Here is a 22481-nt window from a genome sequence, read left to right as displayed (position 1 = left end):
TACCAGCGTTCGTGCTTCTTTTTTTTATCCTCGAAGATTACGGCCTACTGGTACTGGTTATTACACTGACGTGTTGCCACTGAGAGTTATTCTCCTGTGGTTGCTATTGGCACCGCAGCTAATATATCAACACAGGAGCGGGGCTGACCAATGGATAGTTCAATAACCACACAACACAAAAGAAGAGGCGTATACACACACAGGACTGACCGCTTTTCATCATACCCGTATGATACACGGCATACACGCCGCAAAAGGCCCAAGCCAAGTCCCATGTCTTTAGGCACGGCGTAGTGGCAATCGGTAGCTCTGCAGAGAACGCTGCGATCACTGTGTGCTTCCCTCTCATCTTCTGTCGTGCACCGCCCTCTGCGGGTGAAGATCCATCTGTTGCTTTAGAACTCTTCCGTTTTCTGTGTAGCAAGGCCAGCGTTCGCAATACAACCTTCTTTGACTGCTCCCATTCCTCGGGCAACGTGAGGAGGAAGGTAGATACGCGTCTCACCCCCACAGCGTTCGTGTCCATATAGGCCTGCGTTTGTTTACCTGAGCCGTCCAATGTAATCTGGTGCAGTGAATGTCGAAGCTTCCGGATCGTTGCCGAAGTAATCTGGCTCTTCCGAATCACTCGCTTTCGTGGGACTTCTCGTTTACGAAAGAGCTTCTTTCTTTTTGATTTGTCGTCGCTTCAGACTGCGTTTGGTTGGAGCATTATTTGTGTTTATAAGCGCGGTCTTCCGAACTCTTCCTTCTGGTCTTCTACACGCAGACTTGGATTCAAGAGTTGCTTGACTTTGTGATATTAAACCAAAACGTCTGAAGGCGGTAGACAATATTGCATCGCCGGCAAGCAACAAAATATTAATAAAAGGGACCGTTGTTCTGAGTTCTTGCCCCAAAACTTTATCGACCCTGCTCAAAACATTCTAAGCTATAGGCTCGGAATCGCTGTCCTAGACATAGCGATCTTGAACCAGAATCATTTCTGTAGACATGCATGCCTTGAAAATTGTCTTTGTTGATTGCACGCTCTGGTCAGCTGCTCCCAGAAGTAGTGATTATCCTTACACAAGCACTCTTGTCTATCGACCGAGCCTCTCAAGAAACAATTTCAAACACGCCGCGGCAATAATTTCTATATCTCTTCCCATGAAATGCATGAATTAGTGTGAAAGCGTGTCCCGAGGCAACTTGTGAGGAGAATTCTTTTTATGATAAGCCAGCACTCTTGCAGAGATCCTGGGTGTTACGCAGTGCCAACAGGGCTTCAGTTGTTTCAGGATCGCATTTTGAAATTATATTTCTTGAGAAGAACAGTCAAGGACAAAAGAATACAGCTGAAAAACATGTGAGAGTAATAGGATAAAGGAAAGAAATAGGATCAAGGGCCCCCCTTTTGACAGCAGATTAGTTTTAGCGTTCTTAAATGAAGTTGGTTTATTGCATGTTATACACCCAATCAATTCGACGCACCGTCTCTTATAAGAGACTGCTGCTACGATTGTAGCATTTAGAGCACGTGCTTCTCTCTCCGTGCGTACAAGGGCCCTGGCGAGTCATTAGTGCTATATATAAAATTGAATATTTTTGGACATTTACAATAATTTTACAACAACTTCGCAAATGTATGTTATATTCATAGGAGAGCTCACACGTCGATCGTAAGCACAGTTTTTATTACATCTGCAGTAAAGCTTACGCACTTCACAGCGAAAATATTAAGGCCACAAAATATCCGTGTTAAATTCACTACTTTTCATTAACCGTACCGTCTACTACACTATACAATTTCTTGGGGCTCTCTGGCATTCATTCGCCCTTGCGTCATAAAACACCATATCTCATAATCATCATCATGATCCCTCAAAGGTCTTCCACGTAAAAGGATGAGAACATTGATCGCGTTACAAGGCTAATATGATGTGCTTCACAAAAGCACTGCGTAGACCAATCTCAACGATCAATCGCTGGTCGTAATGGCACTACTGATCTTACAGCTGGCCGTCCGAGAAATCCTTAGCAGTAATGATAACGCTTTTTCTTTTTTTTTTGGCATGATCTGCTTCACTAAAACCAATGTGCGGCGAGTGCTAAAACCGCAAAGGTGCAGTTCCTACTCGACCTCAAGAGACAAGAGAACGTTATTTTGGAACGTCAAGACCACCGAACAGTAGAAAATCTTTAAGATGTAAGCTTTCGACACGCCGGAGCAATAGATGACATTCCAATCTTGGAAATGCTCTAGGAAATCCTCAACTGACTACCGAAGTAGCAAAAATGGCAAGCCTAAATGACACGTGTGCGACCATACTTTCAATTACTGTGTTATGAAAAGAACTGTCTTTTCTCAAAGTGATATAGTATATTTCATCTGTACTACGTTGTAATTTAAGAAAGTATCCGCTTTTTCTTGGTTTTCAATGACTGTGCTTAGAAAAAATTTCCTGATTATGACACTGGAGGTTCCAGCGTAAGGGGAGAAAATGGGATTTACTGTTTGGCAACTACGCCAGCCTATAATTTTCGACAACTACTGTCATGAAGTTGTAAGCCACGTGGGATAAACTATAATAGTTGAAGTAATCATGCGCTTCCCGATATTCTAAGCACGCAGTCAGGCTCATGCTCAGAAAACCATTCGCGGTTCCCGTAGGTTCAGCGGAAAGCTTTGCTTCCTTCTCGCATTCCACCAACATCGCCTACACACTGCAGGTTCCGGATTCGCTGATTTGAGGTAGCCGTAATAAAAACGTCTTGTTCTACGATGAATTTTCAGAATTACTAAATTCATTGGTAATTGTTTCCTGATTATTTACACCAATTTGACGATCGAGCTATATAATTTCTGAAAACATAATGGACCTTTGGCAACATGAGTGCAAGCAGAAAGAGATGTTCCCGTTCTCATATGGCAATTCACTTCGCTAAGAGCGTCATTAGTTTGCTAATGAGCAAACTAATGACGCAATGCAATCTAATGACCAGAGCGTCATTAGTTTGCTTTTTAGGTGACCGCGTCTACGCGACACCCTGCCCCGCCCCACTACCCGTTCCACCACCCGCGCAGCTGGTACCAAGCGAGATACCACAGTGAACGGAAATTGTCAGGAATCTGTAGCTTCGCAGCCTCGAACAAAGCGATAACAAAACGACGGGTGCGTTTGCAAATAAGGAAGCAGCTAATACTAGCGGCCAGCTTTGTGCTCAAAAAAGCTAGTCTTATGCGACACACGTATGCACATCAATGTCAATGCCGGCTCGTCTCCGAGTGGGGATGCAAACGCTCCGCGCGTGCTGCAAACAGAGCGGCAGCAAGAGCATATGGTGGTGAAAAGACAGTCACTTCGTTCTGCTGGTTGATCCTGTTTAAATAAGATTGCTTGGCGTCTCTGTGAATTCAGTACTCTCATTCGCAGTGATCTCAATGGTGTGTGTGTGTGTGTGTGTGTGTGTGTGTGTGTGTGTGTGTGTGTGTGTGTGTGTGTGTGTGTGTGTGTGTGTGTGTGTGTGTGTGTGTGTGTGTGTGTGTGTGTGTGTGTGTGTGTGTGTGTGTGTGTGTGTGTGTGTGTGTGTGTGTGTGTGTGTGTGTGTGTGTGTGTGTGTGTGTGTGTGTGTGTGTGTGTGTGTGTGTGCGCGCGCGTGTGCGTGTGCGTGCACGTGTGTGCGTGTGCGCGTGTCGGTCTGTGTGTGTGTGTGTGTGTGTGTGTGTGTGTGTGTGTGTGTGTGTGTGTGTGTGTGTGTGTGTGTGTGTGTGTGTGTGTGTGTGTGTGTGTGTGTGTGTGTGTGTGTGTGTGCGTGCGTGCGTGCGTGCGTGCGTGCGTGCGTGCGTGCGTGCGTGCGTGCGTGCGTGCGTGCGTGCGTGTGTGTGTGTGCGTGCGCGTGCGTGCGTGCGTACACACGCGTGCTTTCGCGCGCGCGTTTGTGTGTTATGAGATCTGTGGCAATCAGCCTTACTAACATCTACATAATATAGCTGAAGTCTCTCTTCCGCGACATGCAAACACGAAAAAAACGCGTTCACCCCAGCGTTTGGAAAAGCTGGCTGCTCTTTAAGGCTTTGTCAGAAAGAAAATGTGTACTCTCCTTCTCAGCACCGGCAGTGGTCACTATTCCGTCTGAAGTCTGGTAAGCGAAATAAAATCATTCTTCCGCTAAAGTTAGCCAAATTGTGCGTTATTGTGCCACCAACACACACCGAAGTATATATACTAAAAGATGTCAGCCTTCGATATCATACATTGTCATGTTTCGTCACAGCACAACGGCGTTAGTAGAGTCCCTCGTATTGCCTGAAACACTATGTCCAGAAAATTGCAACGATGTTGCGGTCAGCCAGGCTACGCAGCTGCAGAAATAGCTCGCGTAAACCTCCATAGGCTGGCCGCTCGTTGAGCAAGAACACAAGCAAAACACGCCTCAATCGCCATCACTTTATGCGATAACTTTTTCAACATAAACTTCTCCCAGCCTCGAGCGCCGCTTGTCGGATGGGACGTTGCCACGCATCCCAATGTTCTGTGCATCTTGAGCCATGCCAGAAAAGGCAGCCGTAAACACTCCAGATAAAAAGCAGGGCTCCACAACTTCCCTTAAAGCCACCTCCCCCCCGCACTGGATTCCTTGGAAAGCAGTAGCCTTACAAAGAATGTCAGAAAAAGGGGGAAATGGCTGAGTAAACTACTGGAATATGATGAACTTATCCCCGCGTTTCCCCGGTGTACAGTTTTTGCATGAAAAGTAGATGGGGTGCGTTTACATGTTCGAAAGGGACAGGCTTTTGGCTGCATCCCGTGTGTATCGGCAAATGGTCGCGTGTGGGTCTGCATAGTATGCAAATATCGCGAAAGACAGTAGGAGCGGAGCCGGGGCAAGAAACTCTGGGGACTGTTTGCCACTGGATGAGGTGTTCCCGGCAATTTCAGCCGCAGAAAGTTTGCCCTGCCAGGCGGCTTTGCGTGAGGCGCCTCGTTCCGCACGTTAAGTTACGAACTTTACTTTCTCAGTCGCATCACCGTAATTTACTTTGATGCCGGCATAGGACGCACGCTCGGTGAACGGTTAAGCCACGCCATGCTTGAGTTCGTGTCACATAGCCTCAGCACATAGCCTGAGCACATAGCACTTGATGATGAGAATGTCCATTCACTGAGGGTACCACGCTATACGACCTTTCATAATGACCTTTAACGACTTTGCATACAGTGCCGGTCTGCGGCTAAAGGAAACACGCGAGTGTAGGGCACGTGGGAATTGTTTCCTGTCACAAATGTACAAAGGCCCGTCTTTACAGCTGTAGAAGGATCGACATTTGGGCGAGTTGGTGGTTTGCGGTTGATGGTGCTCGCATCTTTGTACATACCTATGCAGTGATTAAGCGCGACGTCACCCGCTACTTGCAGCTGGAGCACCAGAAAAGTGGGAACCGAACATATGACTCCTTTCCTTCAACATTCAACCGAGCTTGACACTTAACGAGCTTCATTTGCTGGCATATAGTTTACGTAGGTCTTTCTCCCTCTACTACTAAGCCCTACTAACTTCACAGCACGGTCTTCCAATAAGGCCTTATCGCTTTATTTAGGCCTGCGAACTCCTTAGGCTTAATTTCAGATACATTGATATTGCGAACCAGACACGTACCCAGGATTTTTTTTTTTTGAACCCAAGGTAAGTTTTCTAGGTAAATGAGGGGGGGAGGGGTACCTTTACTAGTACAAATGTGAATAACGCCAAAAAACGCGTAAACCGACAAAAGGGAAATGAAATCAGGTGTATCTTACAGGTACGCCTGTGCAATACACCTCTCCTTGACTTGACAAACAAAGAACCACGTCAAATGTACTCGCGCAGGAAGGAAGGAAGGAAAAAGTGGAGAAGGAAGGCAGGGAGGTTAACCAGTTTTGCCTAACCGGTTTGCTACCCTACACATGGGAGCGGGATGGGGGGGATGAAAGATGGGGAGAAGAGATAGAGGGCACATAACACGGCACACACATCGTTGGTTACAGTCTGTCACTCTTGTACATCACTGTCACAGCCGCTTGTCCAAGCCCGTATCCTTCATAAACCGAAGTAGTCCCTTCGTCGCCTTCAGCTGCGATGACTTCAGTCGGCGATATGTGAAAATGCTTGCAACTGACAATGGTCTATTGTCAAGGTGCGCTAGAACGGACGCCATGGACTGTCTCTGAACATTATATTCAGGACAGTCGCACAGAATGTGTTCCAGCGTCTCCTCGCAAAGACAGGCATTGCAGAGAGCGTTGTCGGCCATTCCAATGCGAAACGAGTAAGATTTCGTGAAGGCCACCCCTAGCCATAAGCGATAAAGCAGGGTGGCCGCACAGGAAGAACACTACCAAGAACGAGTAAAGAAGCCCCCAGAAAGCGTAAAATGAAGATTACTTTAGTAGAACAGAACTTAAAGAACAGCAGTTGGCAACAAAGGCACACGGACCACGCGAAGTTGTGTTACTCCGCCAGCCAATCAAAAAAGCAAACAAAACCATCATCATGCGGCCTTTTCAACATGCATCGTACTTGATACCTCCGGAGCTTCTGCTGTTCTTGAAGAGTCTTTTCATCGGCGGAAACAATTAGGTGTGCAACAGACATGGACAAAATGTATGGAGTCCGCGCATTTCGCATGAAACTTCACTGTCAACTGAAGTGAAACTTCACAACAAATAGTAGTAGCGAAGCAAGCATGTTATTTCAGTTCAATAAGGAATTAGGCATTCGCCATTCCACTATAATAGGCGAGGGGAAATTACGCGCTAATAATTTTATTTTTGTAGTTACCGCATTATTTGAGTTACAGAAAAGGTTTGAAATACGAATTATTTGCAGCCTGGCGGACGAAAAGTGGCTGGCGGTTACTATAAGGGCGTGGGCGGGGCTTCATTGCAGACTTAAGTTGTATCCGACTATAGTAGCGTTTTTTTTTTCAATTAGCTCTAGAAGAATTATACAGGAATATATATTTGCGGAACAATCACAGTTCTTTTAGGTCTCTCGTTTACTGCTCTAACAATTCAAGTGCCACAACCAACTCGTATTGTTACTTGGGAAGTTGCGTGGCCGCCAGTCGTGTACAACCGCGTATAGCGCAGGATGCGGCGATTCTACACGTATATACTGCGCCCACCGCTCAAGGTTAAAGAAACCCCTACAGAAGCACAGCAGAGAAGTGGCTATACGTTAGGCGGCTCGAATGGTAACCCTAACAGCGTCATTAAGAACACACGGCATTGTCCTGCACTTGTGGCGGTGTTCTCTCTCCTTCCTTTTTAAATAAAGATATGTTGATCCATGAATATTTCAATAAAGAAGGGTTAAATTTGTTAATTTCGCTTTTCCTTCCTGTTTGTCTGTTACGTTGGCTCTCTCCCTTAGTTGATCGCTTAATTTCTCGCATCCTTGCCACTCTTGTTTCCAGTTGGCAATTTTGCACGAAAATAGCTAGCTGTACAATTAGGAAAAAACCAGACGAGTTAACCGGTGACAGTCATATTGCCTATGAGTTTAAGGGTTATTGCAGGGTTTGATGATGGACGCTGTCTCGCATTATTATATTTTCCACCTTATCTAACCCATATCACGTGTATATGGTTCCGAGGATCTGTCAGTGTCGCCCCGAGCCGTCACTCGAGGAAATAATGAAACAAAAAGAAAAGTTAAACGCAATTGGTACTTTCTCTGGCCCCAACTCGTTCCATGTACATACAGACCGGCTGACCTCGAACCGAATCCCTTTCCTGGTCCCTGCATCAGTCTCAATGAAGAAGGTTGAACTAACGAAGCAACAACGATGCGCGTAACCATTGAATAAACGGTGACAACTGAATGCATCTGGAGTTACCCGCACGGGCACCGAATTGATGAGGAAACTGGCCTTCACATCCCAGGAGACACCGATAACTACCGCCATCCAAAAGGAGTGAAAAAGGCAGCAAACCTTGTACAAGGTTTGCAGTATTGAATAAAGAAAGAAAGAAAATGTTGACCGCCGCATAGCTGTCAAGTGTCAACCTTGATTTGGCAGCACTTTAGGAATGTGTGCGAGCAGTGGTGGCGTGGGCGGGGAGGGGGCGGATGGTATGCGTACTAAATATGGGGGAGGGGGCCGGGCCCGCTCGGGCGCCCCCTAGGGTACGTTCCCGTTGTGAACCCACATGACACAAGTAAAGAGACAAATGCTGGTGCAAAAGCTGAGTATCGGGGGTACTGATGTGATTCATGTGTGAAATTATAGTGGTCTTCAGAAGGAGATGAGAGAAGTATACATTTTTTTCACTATTAGTATGACACCGAAAAATTATGTTCCACGGTTCTCTCACCATTGTCGTTCTGTCTGATGCCACTGTGCAAGAAACAACACCATCATGGTAGCAATGGGCAAGTTTTTCCTAAGCTTGATTCACGCAATCATTGATGATTGATTTATGCATTAAGGCATCAGCAAAATCTGCCATTATTAAGCGTGCTGACCAATCAGATGTTAACTTCTTCTAGCTAGGTTTTCATCTAAACTTTTTCTTTCTTGCACAAAATACCGTTTCGCTTTGTTCCTTTGTTTTTTATCATATATTTTATCATGTCTTATTTCCGCATGTCATTAGCGGGAAGAAAAAAAAAAAGCTGATGCATGAACTTGCAAGATTGTTTTCGCTTCCATCGTGTGACAGAAACGTCAGATGTGGTTTTCAGAAATCAAACGGCTCTTATTTTTTTTACATCAGAAGCAACAATGGAAGCAATTGTGTAGAAATAGCACAAACAGTGTGCTTTTGTATTTCATGTAGTATCAAAAAGCTTCACGGTGCTTCAGACAAAAGCATTCAAATCTAACGACTGGATTTACGCTATGTCGTAGCCACCGTTTTTTTTTTTTTCAAGACAGGGCTTCGCATTTCGTCATGTCAGTCATTCTCACCGACACTGCTGACAATTTGCTTTGATAGGCGACCACTCTTGCGATACCGAGAAATCCGCGTTCCGGATCCCCAGCGATTTAGCCTGCTGCAACACCCGCTGAACCACCCGCTCGCAAGATCGGAAGCTTTCCGGCGCTGACGGAGGGCTAGACGGCCCAAGATGATCCGTTCCTGTCAGAAACGTCTAGAAGAATGATCCGCCATCCAGCATGATTGTCTGCGCCGACACTCCGACTTGTCCGGAAGAAAAGAAAAACGGCCGTCGAGGTGCCACAACATTTAAGCAAGTAGGCTTGGGCCGTCTGTCTTCGCTTGTGTTCCACCGCGCATTCAATTCGGGCAGCAGGCGCAGTAAAATGACACAAGGAATTGACGGCACTTGTGAAGTGCACTATAAATTAAGTGTTAAGGCTTACGGGGTACGCTGCCGTGCTTATTTTCTTTCGGAAAGACCGAAGGGTGTCCTGAGCGCTTGCACCGGCGTCGAGCCCGACAGAGAGCGACAGCGCGTCCTATTGCTCACGCTTTCTGGTCGTGTTATCTTCGTCGTGCTTGTCAGAAGGGCTACAGTGGCAGATGGCATCGCTACAAACGCTTAAAAGGCGATCACCGCCATTAGAACGCTTCCACGTGGACCCGCGCGTCTTCCATGTCGTCATTCCGCAGTGTTTCGCAGCAGAAAAAGTGGTTGATGGATGCCGGCGCCGTTGAGCGGTGTATTGAACGGTGCAATATGGTCGTACTCCCGCTTTCCGGACACCTCCTTGCATGCGCGAGTTTAGTGCACGAGCGTACTGCAGAGCCCACATGTTCGTGGCAGTTCTTACAAAGTACAAGTTAGCCTCTATGAAGGATCGGACCACAGTCACGGGTGTTCCAATCTTCAATTATTAATTTTCCGTGCTTCACGAATACGATGCATGTGTTGCTATGTCGCGTCCAACGCGATGCCATCCACCATGGTCTTTCCCGTCTCCCGCGTACCCTGAGCGCCAGTTACACTAGCCGACGTTTCGGTGTTGTAGCATGTTGGAGAACGTGCAGCGTCCAATGAAAGTGAAAAACATTGTGAAGCTATAGCACTGAAACTCTTTATTCTTGCTGCATTGTTGACCTTGATTCATCTGTTATATTTGTTGAACACTAAAGTGTAGCCCTCTTTTTGGTGAAACACCAAAATATCGAAGTCCATAGATCCAGTAGTTTTTCTCAGTCCGCCTAAATGTTTATGCTCATGAACGGCCAAACTTAAACGCGGATCTTGTGATAAATAGTACGCCAGTCCTTATACCACATACAACAAGCAAAGTTTTATAACTGTGATGATCCATAGTGCTGCAGCAGGTGACTCCTGACATTCCCTTAGAGCTGCCCCTCCTTCGCGAAAAAAAGACCGTGGCTTTTTGATCGTTTCCCTCGGCTCCTCTCACGCACAGCTGGCGCCCTAAAAGGGATTCGCTACGCCATTTTTCCGTGGTTTCCAAGCATCAAAACGTGTTTTCTGGAGCACCGGGCTCTGAATTGCGTCTGCTAAGCCCTCACTTCTCTGATGAGGCCAGTCTGTATATACGTGCACGCCGTCCTATACGCTGCATTCAACCTGTCGTTGGTTATTACAATGCTTTCAGTTCATCCGCTTATTTTTTTTCCCGGTGCTATTGTGCAACACGACTGGGTTGCATCGCTCTGTTTTGAGAACGCAATGCGGATGATGTGACGCTTTGTTTGGGATCGCGACGTTGTGTGTATGCTCCCCCACTCCCTCTCCTGTTCTCTTCTTCTTTAATAAAGAGCAAATGAGACATCCACCCAAATGTAGCAAATTGCTGCAAAGGAACCCCACATGGGCTCCTTGAAAGAAATAGCCTCGCAATTGAAAAAAAATTTGTCCTGGTCCGGGACTCGAACCCGGGCCCACCGCCTTTCCTGGGCAACCGCTCTACCACCTGAGCTAACCATGCGACTAGCATATGGCAGGGCGAAGTCGAATTTAATAATAACTCGAAGCAAAGGCAAGAGTTTGGCGTAATAGTTCTGCGGAAACGCACGAGGTGGAGAGAAGTAATTAATAAACGCGAAATGAGACATCCGCCTAAAACGTAGCAAATTGATACCAAAAGAACCATAGGGGTTCCATGAAAGCAAAAACCCGTATGGGTTTGCTTTGTACCAATTTGCTACGTTTGCGTGGAAGTCTAATTTTCCCTTTATTAATTCTCTCCACGTTGCGGGCTTCCATAGGACTATTACGTCAAACTTCTTCTTTCTTTTCCTTGTTTCTTTTTTTTGCGGGTGAGGGGGGAGGCATGCCGGTGTTCAGACAGGCGCTTCCCTGAGTGAGCCTCTGACGCCTTGGCCTCTCGCGGCTGGTCGCTGCCTTCCTAACATGCCCTGCTATCTCATACATGCGCCACGGCATGGTACTGCTTCTGAGAACCTGCTTATGTACGTTTAAGGTTTAACCCTATGTCTAGCTTTTCGCTAGAAATTTGTTTAAGGGCCGCAATAAACGCCAACTGGAGAACAGCCTTAGTCGTTGACAATGATGCAGCAAACATATAGAAATTACCATTCGTACATGTGAGTTAATTCACTTACGTGTTCAAATAAAGATGAAGCACTGACTGGCAGTACGACATGGCATTGTAGGATGTGACGCCGGGTGTCTGCCAGGGCACAGTTTCTTTTGAGCAGCTTGCAGTTGGCTTGTGTGCTGCTTCGCACCGACATGTCGCGCCCTCGTATAGTTCGAACACTGTCCGAGGAGTCCAAGCGCAACGCTAAACCTTGCAATCCCTGTCAGTGCTTCAGCCTTCGGGCGAAACTGCCACATTTATTTTTTTCTCTTCGTGTTTCGTCAGTGGTGCGAGCTGGACTCCACCCACGTTGTCAACGTGATTAGACGACAGGGAAGAGTGGACGGAACGAAAATCATAGAATCCAACCTAAACAGTCGCTCCGGCTAAGATATCTAGACTCACCCTAAAGGTGGCGCCAGGGAGGAAGATTTGCCTAAAACTCCAGCACGGCTACATCGGCCTCCGGCCAACAATCTCCTGTTCCTCCTCAGAGAATCTCAATAAGCGCACATTCTTCTTAACAGAATAGCGCATGGTATTCAATGGCTTTTTGGATTTTCTAAATTGCGTGTACCCCATTCCTGAACGTATGGGTATGTTGCAATCCCTGAAAACTAGTATGTGCCGCTGCGATATGAAGAGTATAGAAGCCGTAGCTGTATTCATGTATGAGTCACATTGTGTATACACCTGAATTCATCATTCGTCCATCGACAAGCATCATGCACCACCTTCGTATTCATGACATTGCTCCGTAGACATTTCACAGTTGCATACGCCTGAATAAATATTCGCATATCGTCATAGGTTGTGAAGGTAGTGCATCAGTGAAAAAAGAATACAGTAACGGCGGGTGGGCTTAATGAACGTAAGCATTGCATGAGAACTTGCTTTGCCTATAATTGGAATACGGAGAAGTAGACGGATCGCATTTAGTTGCATAGCATTTAGCTAAACATTTCACGTCATCAGGGTAGCAAATTGGATGTTCATCTTCCGGTGAACGTCCCCGCTTTTCGCATATCAATGTCTCTCTTTTCATGAAAGCTTCTCTTCATGCGGATTCCAAGATGTGCACTTGACCTCAATAATATGTTCTTGTGATCTGCGGTGCCAATGACTGAAACGTACATCTGGGAGCAAGCCAATTGTGCAACACGTCTTACAGAATCTCTCCCGAGAGTCAGAGAGTCCCCAGAATCGGTATCAAAAACATTGAATATATAGCGACATGAAAACACGAATGTATGTAATGTACGCGGATTTTCAAAACTAAATGTGTGTGCGTACCTTTCGTCACGACGACCACCGATCAAGACAGTAAATGTGTTCGCACTCTTGTTCAAAACTCTATTTGTTCGGTACTACGTAGCTCCCTTGGTCATCCACCTTCACAGAGTGGAATGGCTTATGATTTTTTTCGTCTCGAGCGAATATTTCCCTTCTTATGCAGTCTGATTCTGATGTGTCTTTCTAATACGGCAGTTGCCATGAGATCAAACCCATAGTGACATCAGCCGAGAGGGCACATTGTGCTGCGTTAGATTTGGTTAGTGCGATTACTGTACATTCGAGAAGACGACGGTATACTCCCACTTGTTCTAGGTGATGCGTGCTATAGCACCATAGCACTTCCGCTGGCTCTAGACTAACGCAGCTAGCATTTGTGGGTGCCTTGTTGGTGTGTCGAAAAATACGTTTCTTGCTGAGCATTGTCCATGTGATAAGAGAGATGGCTCTTGGAGGGCTAATAAAGCGGAGTGTATTGAACTCCCTTAGCAAACGTTATCTTAAAGAGCCTCCGTGCTGTCTCCAGTTTCCCTGCGAACTTCGTTGGCACATATAATTAATACTATGGGCAACCGCAACACAGAATTGTCAGGATAAAAATGGTTAATCATCCTTCATACTCTTTAAACCAACATCGTGGGCATAAAGCCTGACACGTATATGCTGAAATTGCGGTACTGAAATGTTTGGATAATGCATAAAGGAAAAATTGTGAAGAACCAGCCCCGATTACTATTCAAGAATGCGTAACGCATGCATTGAGAGGTGGTCATTTGTGGCACTTTGTTAAAGGGTGGGGGAGAGGGCAGAGGGGGCGCTCCCCCTTACCGCCGTGCCTTACCCGTACGCGGAATCCAACCGGTACTTCGAGTGCCACTTCCTCAAGCATCGGGACCCCATGCCGCCACTGCCTCTGATCGCAGACGCTGCGACCGGAGGCGCAGCGTCTCAACGACAGCGTCTCAAAGTGGTAGGTGTCATAAGGGCAGAATTCGAGAGTCTTACCACCATGCGGTACTAAACGGTACGACCCTGCCAGCGGCACCACCATACTGTCCCCCGGCGCGGTTTTGCGACTGTGTTAGAGTACACCATCTTCAGGATCAGTCAACATAAACGGTTAGACAGACGTACAGAAAATTGCGGTTAATTATCAAACGGTACTAAACGTATTAAGATTGCCTCATGAATAATCGAATGATGTTGTCGAAGTAAGCGAATAGCTCCATCCATATAGCGGAAATCCATTACAGACGCTAGCAATAATTTCGATGTTAACTGCTGACATCGATGACGGCCTTTCATAGTGGAGGCACACGTTATAGAAATGATTTGGTAGGTGGCATGAGAGTGCCGACGACGACGATGACGACAGAAGCGGCGCGACGACTACGGCGTCGATGAAATTACAATACACATGATAAAGACGCGTCTACGGCGGCAGCATGGCCAAGGCGCCATGTCAACAACGGAATCGCGACCGCGTGACGATGACGGTGCACTTATTGTGGCATCGCGACATTAACGTAAGCGTGAAGACTGACGAAAGCAAGAAGACGATGGAGGCAGGAAACAAACTTGGTAGAAGGAAACCAAATAGGAGAGGCCCTGACGTTGCTTTAACTCGATAGCACTTTAGGCGGATCTCATTTTATATATTCAATGACAACCTAAGAATTAAACGGCTATATGTACGCTGCCCAACTAAAATACAGGTTGCATAGATCTCAGCAAATTATGTTTGCCTATTTACTTCACGTCAAGCGGCGTCACGTGTTTGAAACAACTGCTTTTTCCACACAAATCGGTTTTTGCGTGACTGGTTTCACGATGAATCCTGACCGTCTAGGCAAGTTTTATGGCTGATCCTATTGTCACTGATCCCGATATCATAGGGCTTGGCAGACGTAGGAATGGAAAAGGCTTCCGTTGAACAGTCAGTGCTGATTTCTTTCATTCTGACGCGAAATATCCTTCTTGTCAACATGCGAGCGAGACACCTGCGTGGTCCGCGGCAGCAGATGGCTCATTTTCCCAAACCACTGCCGACACAAACGCTGGCGTTCTTCAGAAACGTACTCCACCATTTTCTCTTCACGTGCATACACATATTTCAGCAACATATCAATAGTTGCGGTTTCGCATCCGCGTCGATCCTTATTTACTATATATCTCGCGTGTAGTGCTAAAGTGCCCTCGAACTGATGCGTGAATCTGCAACTAGCCCTTTAGTACTTCCCCCCTGTCCTCCTCCTCCGTCTAAGTCGTCATATTCTTTGCTACGTCGTCAAATCAAACAAAATCACAGGGTTTAACGACGCAAAGCAACATACCTGAGATCATGGGTACCCTAGGTGGCTCTCTCTCTGGAGTAATTTCGGCCACCTTTAACGTTGTGCACCATCGTTTTTTTTGTGCATTTTGCCCCCATGTAAATGAGCCCACCCATATCGGGAATCTAACTCGCATCACGTGCCCAGCAGCAGAACGCCATAGGCCCTGCGCCACCGCGGCTGGATGCCTCGTCATCGTTCTTTCCAAGCTGGCCAGCTCTAAGAAGTATGTCACTGCTCTCCTAACTCCTATTGCCCTTGCGCCCTCTCTTGAATACGAGGCCCCAACTGCGCAAAATTGTTGCAGCAGCCGCCAGTTCGCGTTGAAAGTTGGAGATGAACCAGAGGTGGGGAGGATAGTTTTCTTTATGGGTCTCGAACGTTCCCCCTCGACTGCCAGCTTATCGTCGATCCGCACCTATAAAGTAGTGAAGGGCGTACAGTTTCGCTAAATCTGACGAGCCTGTGCAGGGATACTTTCAGCCCTCCCGTTTAGCTCGTCTCCTTCCAACTGTTGCTGTTTCCCTAATTTCCTATCTTCCCTTAACGTAACATAGACTTTCCTCTCCGGCAATTCGACCGACATCCTCAGTGGCCAGTTTTAGATTGCGGTTCCTGCGGCCCGAATCTGGAAGACAGCTGGCAAAGCACGTTGCTCTCCCTAAACTTATTCGCTATCTCGCGTTCTCTCTCGTACTCCTCCACGTCCATACTTCGCCTCTTTATCACCACTGCCAGTGCGGCCGCTTCCATGGGCTCATGCCTAAATAAATATCAGCCCCATTTCTCGGAACGAGCCCCGACGCCGCCGTTTATCTCCCCTGCTCTCTGCAAGTCGATCTTCCTCGGGCGAGAAGGAAAAAGTCTTTGTCCTGCTGGAATCTCCTCCAGGTATAAAAAATGGTCGCACTAGGCTGTGTGGGAAGAAACAGCTTGTGGTGTGGTGTCACCGGCTCCTTTAGATTGCGGTAGGGACCATGTCAATCTTACGCAAGGCTGCTTATGAAATGCACCGCGACTTTGGCGCTCCATACAGAGGTGCGCAAGATATTCATCGCTTTGGTGCCGCCACTTATCAGTGCTCAGCCAGGTGCAAATTCAGCGGACGCCATTGTTGGCACCGGCCAGCCAGCGGCACAGTCACAAAAGCCATGTAAGTATAGGAAAAAGAAACTGAGAGAAAATCAATCACACGGTTCTCTGGTGGCATTCAGTGTGTCTATTATGTGACTATTATCTGACGTTTGCTTTTCCTTCTTCTTCTTCTTCTTCTTCTACTTCTTCTTCCTCTTTTTCTTTGCACGACCTTACAGCAGCGTTTCCCCTTGCTTTTACAATACGTTTAGAAGTTATGGATCAATTATTCCAAGCATTTGCGTCCAAGAGTGCACACTAACATTGTGCTGTATCTAGCGAAGGTTAGTTCTTCTGAAAGGCCATATGCAGGCGTGTTTCTCTTGTCACTTTTTAACTAGAGGCTTGGTGTTGTAAGCCAAGATGAGTAACAGCATCTTTCACCAAAGCACTCAGGCATTTCTCTTCTAAGGTATCCAGTAAGCAAGGCATTGAGGGCTATTCAGGAAATGCAGGCGTCACGGTGTTTAGCATTTTCTTTTCCATGGCACCCAAATAAGTCAAAAATCGAAGTATTGCTTTTGCAGAGTGTGCGCCGTTCACATAAACGACTGACTTTCACTCTTCTTGTTGCACTGCAAAATTGCATTTTTGCCTTTGTGGCAAGAACAACGCCTCCCAAGTGTCTTTGACAAAGTAAACGAAACAACATATTTGCATGTTTTTGTACGAATCTGTCAAACACAATTGCTCTTCATTCATTCCCAAAATCATAGCGAGTACCCTCAGCCGCTCCATTCCTACGCTTCCCCGCCCCCTCTCACCCCACTCGTCGCAAAATTATAACACCACGCAAAGGAAAAATGTTTAGAGAAAGGTCTGGACAGCGTAGAAAAAGATTGCAGATAGCGATGAAAAGGTTTTTTGGTTTACTCAACTGACGTGTCAAGTATCAGGTAATTACTAGGAGAAATCCCTTGCGAGCGACCATAATTACCAGGACGAAGGAAGCGGCCATGCTAGGCCGTACGCAGTACAGCCAACCGTATGCGTAAAGTAGAGAACAGAAAATCACTGCAACAGCAAGACGAATTAGAGTGCAGTAGCAAAACATATAGAGCAATTACGAGGGCTTCAAAATTCACTCATAGAAAGAATACCGCTACATCTGACTACAGCGAAATTAAGCCACTTAACGATGCTCACGAACCCGCCTTCGACGCAATGTTCTGCTTTATTTTCGGTCAAAGATTCTTTATTCTCCCCGTTTCTTTCCACGCGCTGCTCATTTCTCTCGAAATGTCATTCGTTCCGAGCACACAACGCTCAATTAAGAAGCTAATTAGTCGACAGTAAAATATAAAGGTTGGCATTTGCAGGAGAAGTTGCGTAAATACGCATCGCTCTACTCGTCCTGGTTATTAATTACATATATAATTAACAACAGACGCACGTATCCTTCAAAAACCGTCGTTCTGAAACGTTAAACAATTTCGAGTACATTGGACAGCCAATAACTGTAAGGAAGCTGTAAGGAAGCCATTATATAGAAACAATAAGCAAAGTGTACAAGTTTTAAAGATATGCGCATAATACACAGCACAATTGTATACAATATGCGCAGCGGTGGTGCAGCGCAAGTTTAGAGTAGAGATTGAAAGCGGTGGTTGCTCGTGAAGCGGTCAGCACGTGTGTTTACCGGCAGGCCTGTGATAGACAGGTTTCTTGCACATTTAATTACACATTACAGCACGTAATTACAATTACAGCACGTAATCGTGCTGACGCTTTGACAAATTACAACCCCTTTTGTTTCTGTCCATTTGTTTCTGAGTTGAGTTACTTGAGGCCACCAATACTGGTGATGTCCGAAAGCATTCACATTAGTCTTTTCGTGTCCGTCTTTAAATGCTACAAGCCGATTGCCTTTTCTCTTAAGAGCAAGTAAATGTTATGCGCCTCTGTTTTTCCCATACACTATGCGCCTATTATGATGTTTCAATGGCTCAAATTACATCTATCACTATTCTTAGTTTGAAGTGTGTACATCGATCATTTGGGGCACTTCTATAAAATAAGAGGAAGAGGAATAGCCGGTGACGCCTGCAGATTCCAAATCTCATTTAACCTAGATGCTCATTAACAAAGTCCATTCTCTAGGTTTTCCTGGTGTGCCCCTGCATGCGCTAAATGAAAGCGCACAAAGTCCTCTTTCAAAGAAAAATGTTTAGAGAAAAGTCTGGACAGCGCAGAAAAAGATTAAAGATAGCGGTGCAAAGGATGACGATATATGGTGTTTAATGGCGCAAGGGCCAGGTTTGGCCAAAGAGCGCCATGACACGTGGTAATGTTGACGATGAATTATGGAAGATGTGACATGGCTGTAAAGTGGCCTAAAAATAGTCGCGGTAAAGTGCGTAAAATCTACGTACTATAAAATTATGGCGATGACTAATGACGAATACTATGACCATTAAAATCCATCGTAGAAAATGATGCAAAATGTAAAATATGTAAGATCGTAAAATTACTTGGAGCACTGCTGCCTCGCCAGAGCCCTTCAAACACAAGGGCCTAGAGGCATGTGCTATACCAAAGAGCTATCACAGCGGCAACCTCTGAAGAGAGGACCCGCTACGAACATGTGGGGCTAAAAAACATGCAGGACAACATCTTTCAGGAAACTTAGGACTGCGTTGGTGTCAAATAAAGGTTCTGGGCCGAGTAGCATCACGGGATGTAGAGGGATGTGCTGCCGGTATGCTAGGGAAAAATGTTTCCTTTTTTCAGCTTCAGCTGCCCGGCACTCCAGGAGGACATAGAGGACGGTCAGCCTCTCCCCGCATCTACCGCAGGTTGGAGGATCATTTTCAGTGAGTAAATAGTTATGCGTGCCAAATGTGTGTCCTATTCTGAGGCGACAGAATAGGACATCTGTTCGCCGCGATTTTGTTACGGAGGGCCAAGAACCTAACTGTGGCTTTATCACGTGCAGTTTGTTATTTACTTCTGCGTCCCACAAACGTTGCCAGTGGTTTCGCAGTTTTCTTCTTAAGAAAGGCTTCAGGTCTGTGACAGGGACCGAAGCAGTAGGACTAACTGCATGCAATGAAATTGATGTGGCCATCTGGTCCGCTAGAACGTTTCCCTCGATACCCCTATGTCCCGGCACCCAGCATATAATCACATGTTGGTTAGATATATATGTTTTACACAGTACGGAGTAGAGTTCATTAATTACCGGATTTTTCTGGTTACAGAAAGACATCAAGGCCTTCACAACACTAAGTGAGTCCGTATATATAACTGATTTCTTGAGTTTTGATTTATTTATATGCTTTACGACCGACAGCAGTGCGTAAGCCTCAGCAGTAAAGATACTAGTTTCCGGATGTAGTACATCGGTTTCCGAGAAGGATGGACCGACGGCTGCATAGGACACCCCGTCGTGTGACTTCGATGCATCTGTGTAGAACTCCGTACAGGAGTACTTGTGCTGGAGTTCCCGGAAATGCATTTGAATTTCAATCTCTGGAGCGTGTTTTGTAACTTGCATGAAAGATGTGTCGCATTGTATCAGCTGCCACTCCCAAGGAGGTAGCAGCTTGGCTGGATGCATTAGGCGAAGCTCGAGGAGTGGAACGTGCATTTCATGACTAAGCTCCCTCACACGCAGCGAGAAAGGCTGTCTTACGGAGGGACGATTGCGAAAGAGTGTAGCATATGTAATCTCGTTAACAGTATTATAACACGGATGTTGAGGATTAGAATAGACTTTCAAAAAATATGTTTGGCTGATGTATGTTCTCTGGATATGAAGTGACCACTCATTCGATTCTGCATATAAACTTTGTATGGGACTCGTTCTGAAAGCTCCTGTGGCTAAACGGATACCTAGATGATGAACAAGGTCTAGCATCTTTAGCGCACTCGGGGCGGCAGAATGATAGATCACGGCACCATAATCTAATCGTGAACGAATCAGGCTCTTATAGAGATTAATTAAGCACTTCCTGTCACTACCCCACGAAGTATGGGATAGAAGTTTCATTAGGTTCGTTGTTTTCAGACATTTTTCTTTAAGATGTTTAATGTGGGGGACGAAAGTGAGTCTATAGTCTAGTATAACACCTAGAAATTTGTGCTCTTTGTTTACGGGTATTTGTTGTCCACATAGTTATAAGCAAGGATCTGGGATCATTCCTCTCTTTCTTGTAAAAAGAACGCAAGAGCTTTTGTTAGGATTGATCTTAAATCCATTCTTGTCTGCCCACATTGAGACTTTGTTCAGGCCATGCTGTACCTGTCTCTCGCACACTGCGAGGTTGCAGGATTTGAAAGCTATCTGAATGTCGTCCACGTAGACAGAGCAAAAGATGGCCGGTGGTAATGAAGCGCGAAGCGTATTCATCTTCACGATGAAGAGCGTGCAGCTGAGCACGCCTCCTTGGGGAACTCCCGTTTCTTGCGTAAATGGACGCAAAAGTTCATTGCCGACTTTTACCCGGAAGGTACGATCGGACAGATAACTTTCTATTAGGTTTAGCATATTCCCATGGATGCCCATTTCTGACAAGTCTCTTAATATTCCGTAACGCCACGTTGTATCGTACGCCTTCTCCATATCGAGGAATATGGATAACAAAAAGTGTTTATGTACAAATGCGTCCCGGATATTTGCTTCTACACGTACAAGATGGTCAGTTGTGGAGCACCCTTCTCGGAAGCCGCACTGATAAGGATCAAGGATTTTGCTCTTTTCAAAGAAATGAATGAGTCGCCGATTTATCATTTTTTCAAACACCTTACAAATGCAACTTGTGAGTGCTATCGGACGGTAGGGTCTTTGCCTTGTTTTAAAACAGGGACCACAATGGCTTCCTTCCATGCTGTTGGAAGATACCCTGCATCCCAGACGGTGTTGAAAAGTGTGAGTAGTGTAAGTTGCGTGTCATTGTGTAAGTTTTTGAGCATTTCATACATGATTCTATCAGATCCTGGTGCGGAGCTCTTGCATGCGTTCAAGGCAGCTCTCAATTCGGCAATACTGAAAGGACGGTTGTAAGGCTCATTCTCTCGACTTTTTCTTGTTAATGGCTTACGTTCTTCTATTCGTTTATATTTCAGGAATGATTGCGAATAATTATTTGAACTTGATACGCTCTCAAAGTGCTCCCCAAGTAAGTCTGCCTGATCTTGCAGTGTATCGCCCTGTGTATTTACTAGAGGGAGTGAATATGTTTGTCGCCCTCTAATTCTATTAACCCTGTTCCAGGCTTTGGCCTCATCTGTATAGGAGTTGATACCGGATAAAAACTTCTGCCAACTCTTTCTTCTGGCCTGTCGGCGGGTTCGCCTGCCTTGGGATTTTACTTTTTTAAAATTGATAAGATTCTCCGCAGTGGGGGAGGCGCGTAGCAACCCCCAGGCTTTGTTCTGATTCCTACGAGCGATTCTGCATTCATCGTTCCACCACGGGACATGCCGTTTGCATGCCGAGACACTTATTTCACGTATGCATTTAGATGCGGCATCTATTATGACGGCTGTAAAATACTGCACAGCAGCATCAATTTCTAACGAGGGCATCTCATCCCATGATATACTAGATAAGTTTCGGAAACTCTCCCAATCTGCTGTGTCCATCTTCCACCTAGGAGCTTGTGGAGGATATTCGTTTTCTTTAGATGTTCTTATGAGTATGGGGAAGTGGTCGCTTCCGTAAGGGTTGTCGTTAACTTCCCATTCAAGTTCGGGCAGTATTGACGGGGAAACTATACTAAGATCAATTGAAGAAAAGGTTCGGTTTGCGAGACAGTAATAAGTGGGTTCCTTCTTATTCAGCAGACAGGCACCGGACGAAAAAAGGAATTGTTCAACGAGGCGACCTCACGCATCAGTACGAGAGTCGCCCCACAGGGAGCTGTGCGCATTGAAATCGCCAAGAACAACATAAGGTTCTGGCAATTGGTCTATAAAGGATTGGAATTCATGTTTCGTTAATTTATAGTGTGGGGATACGTAAAGCGAGCAAATGGTGACAAGTTTATTGAGAAGAACAGCTCGAACCGCCACTGCTTCAAGGGGCGTTCGTAGCTGTAAAGGTTGACATGCTGTAGTTCGCAACACCACCCGATGATGCGACGGCATCATCGCGATCTTTGCGAAACGTAACATACGTACGGAGAAACTTTGTGTGTTTGGATTTTGAGTGTGTCTCCTGTAAACACAGCACTTTCGGATTATCTTTGTGGATGAGTTCTTGCAAA

The sequence above is a fragment of the Dermacentor variabilis genome, chromosome 5, assembly GCF_050947875.1.
Source record: "Dermacentor variabilis isolate Ectoservices chromosome 5, ASM5094787v1, whole genome shotgun sequence".
Lineage (NCBI taxonomy): Eukaryota > Metazoa > Arthropoda > Arachnida > Ixodida > Ixodidae > Dermacentor > Dermacentor variabilis.
Note: the sequence above shows the minus strand (reverse complement) of the source record.